The sequence below is a fragment of the Pleurodeles waltl genome, chromosome 6 (assembly GCF_031143425.1).
Source record: "Pleurodeles waltl isolate 20211129_DDA chromosome 6, aPleWal1.hap1.20221129, whole genome shotgun sequence".
Classification (NCBI taxonomy): domain Eukaryota; kingdom Metazoa; phylum Chordata; class Amphibia; order Caudata; family Salamandridae; genus Pleurodeles; species Pleurodeles waltl.
This window is the reverse complement of record NC_090445.1, coordinates 1,299,888,171-1,299,893,548: the sequence shown is the minus strand read 5'-3', so window position 1 is coordinate 1,299,893,548 and position 5,378 is coordinate 1,299,888,171. Positions and strand designations below refer to the sequence as shown.

Below are 5,378 nucleotides of genomic sequence, written 5' to 3'. Positions count from 1 at the left end.
TGCTGTGGTTCCATATTGTGTGTTTGATTCCGTATTCACCATTCATTGTGCATATTTGACTTAACAGTGAAGAGGGCAACTTATAAGTGCCTTCTATCATCCATGATTTTTTTTGGATTAAGGTTAGTAAATTGTTAGATGTATAGTAAATGATTACTTTCCATCATTATTTTGGTTGCCAAATGTTAAAATATTTTTTTGTATGTGTGATTGTTTAGTGTAGTGGTATGTCTTTACATAGATATTCATAACTCATGCTGGTGTTTCTTTGGTTGTTGTATGTGTTTTGTCAATTACCATTTTATTATTTGTATACCAGTGAAAGGGCCTGTTGCTTGTTCTGGAATGTTTGGTAAAATAGTGTCATTCAGTCAGTCAGACTGAAAATCTTGGTGGGGCCCTGTTAGGGGGCCCCTGCAGTGCCCATGCCATTGGCATGGGCACTGCAGGGGCCCCCAGGGGCCCCACGACACCCGTTACCGCCAGCCAGGTTCTGGCAGTCAAAACCGCCCGGACCAGGCTGGCGGTAAGGGGGTCGGAATCCCCATGGCGGCGCTGCCTGCAGCACCGCCATGGAGGATTCCTCAGGCCAGGGGAAAACCAGCGAGAAACCGCCGGTTTCCCTTTTCTGACCACGGCTTTACCGCCGCGGTCAGAATTGGCCTGGATGCACCGCCAGCCTGTTGGCGGTGCATCCGCGGTCCCCGGCCCTGGCGGTCCATGACCGCCAGGGTCGGAATGACCCCCATAGACTCCAAGTCCAAGTTTCGAAAGCAGTTATGAACAAAGTTTAACTATGGAATTTTGTTATGGTTTGCTAATGAAATACAATCTATTACACACTCATGTGTTAAGGTATCCACTGGATTTAACCATACTTTTATCCATAGCAGAAGGGGGGCAATATCTATCAAATCTGTGATGTAACCAATCCCCATCTCCTCATGGCATATAATATTCGCTACATTCTTGGGTACCATAAGTAGCCGGTGAAGAAATGTATTCTCTGCCCGTTGTAGAATAGTAGAGCTGGTGTATCTCCAGAGGCCATCCCCATAAGTTGCAGCCGAGACACATTTAGACTTATAGAGTGTAATGATCTGGTGTACCGGTCTGTGCCCCAGTCTGCGAGCGAAGCGAAAAATTGCTTCGACATTTCTTTCCATTTGTTGAAGTTTAGAATTCAAATGGAATTTCCATGACAGAGAAGAACTTAGGTGCAAACCTAAGAAGCAGAAATTATTTACCTTTGTTATAATATTCCCTCCCATTATAAAACTTTTAGTGCGTGTGTTCTTAGAACTGCATATCATAACATGCGACTTTTTAAAATTGACTTTTAGATCGAGATCCTGAGTGTGTATTAAAAAGAGGTCCAAGAGGATCTGTAGGCCATTGGCCGTGCGAGCAATTAAAACGGTGTTTGGAGCTGGTCCTGCGGGTAGCAAGTGCAGAGGGAGGTGTGACAAAGATTAATCTCGCCCGCTGCTTTGGTGAAGCGTATCCCCGGGCCACTGAATGCTGGGTACTTCGAACCTGGAAAACCGCACTCCGGAGACACGTAAATGGGTACACGGTACAGGTTCTTGGGGTACGTTGGTAGAATAACAACATGCACATTGCCCCTCGTGTTCGCCCCTAGTGCTCGGGCAGAATAATCTATTTGGTTATAGCTAGGTACATTTAGACATCTCGGAGTTGAGACAGGCTGAGTAATACCGCTGCTGTCGCGTGGGAGAAAGGAGTTGCTGTAGATGTCCTTGCATGCATTTTGGTGTAATTAATTCCTGCACTGTCTTTCCATGTTAATAAAGAAGTTCCCTCAGTGAATATAAAGGGGAACACGACCTCGTGACTGAGCATTCGTAGAAAAGACCCACATTGTGATTCTGTGATGTGTCTGAGGAATTAGCATTGAAAAGGAGGTGGTTTTGATTCACCGAGGTCTGTGACTGGATTTGTAATGGGGAACCATGACCACTTGTTCAAAGTGCTCATCGTGGGCGATGCCACAGTGGGCAAAACATCCCTGGTACAGCGCTACTCCAACGACTCGTTCACCAAACATTACAAGTCCACTGTGGGAGTGGATTTTGCCCTGAAGGTTTTGCAGTGGTCCGATTCCGAGACAGTCCGGCTCCAGCTCTGGGACATTGCAGGTCAGGAACGCTTTACCTCGATGACCCGACTGTACTACAGGGAGGCCGCAGCCTGTGTGATCATGTTTGACGTCACCAACCGGGCCTCATTCCTGAACAGCCAGAAATGGAAAGAGGATCTGGACAGCAAGGCCACGCTGCAGAACGGCGCTCCGGTGCCCTGCATCCTGCTCGCCAATAAGTGTGACCTGTCCCCTTGTCTATGACAAAAGATGAGGTGGACCTTTTCAGCAGAGAAAACTCATTCATTGGCTGGACAGAAACTTCAGTAAAAGAGAACAAGAATATCAATGAATCAATGCGGGTCCTTGTGGCAAAGATGATGGACAATGGCGAGGGGGTAGCTGCTTTGTCAGGGAACAGTGACTACATTAACCTGCGGGATGTTGCTACGCCTGGATATGGCTGCTGCTGATTGGTGGCACTTTCCCAAGGACAAGAACATTTTATTTTGTTCCTTCAAATAAGAACAAACTGCACGTTGATCAAAGACATTAGACTTGGAAAAAGGGAACTTGTAAATATCCAACCTTGCCTGGATCTACGAATCAAGACTACTTTCTTAGGCCTATATCATTGCTGATCCGGCAGCTGTATTGTAGTGTGTTCATCATCATGCCTTCTCCCCAGCAACTGTGAGGCTTGCAGTGGACAGCAGCTTATGGAGTCCTGGGGAAGAAGGGTGTAGGGGGCTGGCTCAATTAAGCATCCTTTGGCATGAACAAGGTGCATCTTTCCATGGGAGATGACTGCCGGACAGTCACGACAAGGATCCGTTACAGTATTTCTTTTTGTTTCCATATTGCTGTCTTGTAGCAGTTGTGACAAGGCCTGCCTCTTCATTGCACCTAAAATGAGAAAGGGAATAATTTCAGATTCCTTCAAAGCTGTGGTATTTTGGTATTAAAACTCTATACGCTAGCCCGTATTCTTTACTCCACAGAGGCGTGGGCTCTACTCACCCGGAAGGGATTTTTAAGGATAACCACCAACTAGTTATGAAATAGTTACTTTTTATTTGGGCCCTTTGCAAACAAAACGAGTCATCAGAACATCTGTTTGATTCGAGGACTCAAAGCACTAAAGCGTGAAACGCACTCCGCGGCTGCACACAGCAGATGTTTTTGTCTTGTCTAGTGGGCAGAGTTCGAGTACATTTCGAACAGATTTGTGACTATCCTTTCAAGTAACCAACCCCGATTTTCAGTAACATTTACTATGATCTTTGTACAGTTCTGAATGTTTTTGTTGCTTATCAAATAATGAGTCCGTTTTGTGACTTTCTGGAAAAAAATTCTCACATTGTATTTTAAAAATTTGCGAGCGTTCTACGTCTAACTCGGCCAGCATTACGAAACCAGATAAGTCAGTGGTTCAGTGAAGATATTTCGGCCCATATTTATACTTTTTGACGCAAAACTGCGCTAACGCAGTTTTGCGTCAAAAAAATTAGCGCCGGCTAACGCCATTCTGAAGCGCCATGCGGGCGCCGTATTTATTGAATGACGTTAGCCGGCGTTAGCCGCCGGCGCCGTCTGGTGTGCGTTAAAAAAAAAACACGTACACCAGACAGCGCCGGCGTAGGGGGATATGGGGCTTGGGCGTCAAGAAATGGGGCAAGTCAGGTTGAGGCAATTTTTTTGCCTCAACCCGATTTGCGCCATTTTGTTTTCACTCCCAACTTAGCAAAGACAGGAGTCATGCCCCTTGCCCAATGCCCATGCCCAGGGGACTTCTGTCCCCTGGGCATGGTCATTGGACATAGTGGAATGTAGGGGGGCACAAATCAGGCCCCCTATGCCACAAAAAAATGAAAAAAAAAATCTTACCTGAACTTACCTTAATGTCCCTGGGATGGGTCCCTCCAGCCTTGGGTGTCCTCCTGGGGTGGGCAAGGGTGACAGGGGGGGTCCCTGGGGGCATGGGAGGGCACCTCTGGGCTCCTGCAGAGCCCACAGGTCCCTTAACGCCTGCCTTTTGCAGGCGCTAAAAAACGGCGCAAAAGCGGCCGTACGTCATTTTTTTTGACCCGCCCACTCCCGGGCGTGAATTTTGCCCGGGAGTATACATCCGACGCACATGCCTCGGAGTCTATTTTTTAGACGGGAACGCCTACCTTGCATATAATTAACGCAAAGTAGGTGTCCACGCTAAAAAATGACGCTAACTCCATGGACTTTGGCGCTAGTCTCGTCTAACGCCAAAGTATAAATATGGAGCTAGTTTTGCGTCGAAATTGCATTAAAAAAAACGACGCAATTCCGGCGCAAACGGAGTATAAATATGCCCATTCATATTTGTCAATACAGGCATCAGTACTAAAATCTGTCTTGTCTGAAATCCTTTCCATCTGAATTTGTTTACAGATTGCCAATGTTCAACAGTGCAAAGCCCACTTACACACCCTCGTCACGACGCAGCTTTAGTACATAACTATCTCTTCTTTCTTTAACTGTCAGGCTGTGTTTTTTTATTTATTTATTTCCAGCAAAGCAAATGCACTGTTCAGTATTTTTATGTGACCGTGTTCAGCTTTACTGCCTAGAAATACCTTCTTTTCCAATGAAAGGATCTCTCAATGGCAGCCCCCCCACTCCTCTATTCAGGAGAGTGTTACATCCATTGTCGGACTTTGTGTTGGTTGGAGACGTGCCCTTTTTATGGTAAAACTAGGTCCGAAAACTAGCAGAAAAACAGTATTTTGCTAAAATGAAGCAAACTACTGTACTACAACAAAATGCTTGTTTGGGGCCCAATTTAGAGTTTGGTGAACTGGGTAGTCCAATACAAATGTAGCGGAATTAGCCGTCTGCCAAATTGTTGGTCTGCCTGCTCTGGAGTTGGGTGGACTATTGAGTGTCCAGCATTGTCCCCGCTGGCTCAGCCGATTCAAACCTACACCTGCGGCCTCACAGAGTAGGGACCGTCATGGTAAGAACTGTGGACTGCCCGCCCTATCTAGAGCAGAAGGTCTGATGCTCTTTTAAAAAAAAAAAAATTGTATTTGTGTTCAGGACTGCCAGACAAAGCCTAGTGTTCCCGAACCCCCCAAAAAAAGCATACTAGAGACCCCAAGAGAAAACTCCCAGGATTTCGGGGTCATTATTATTTTGTTTTTTCAAAAACAGGCTCCCTCTTTTGGAGTTTGTTTTGGAAAAACAGAAAGTTTGTTTAGGCATTTCCTGAAATGTGGCGGACTCTCACCTGACTTTAAGTCGT

The 5,378-nt window shown here is 46.0% G+C and overlaps 1 pseudogene; it reads left to right on the top strand.

Annotated features, from left to right (window-relative positions):
• Window positions 1-1,875: 1,875 nt before the first annotated feature.
• LOC138302124 (ras-related protein Rab-7L1 pseudogene) lies at window positions 1,876-3,532 on the top strand (annotated as a pseudogene).
• Window positions 3,533-5,378: the final 1,846 nt, after the last annotated feature.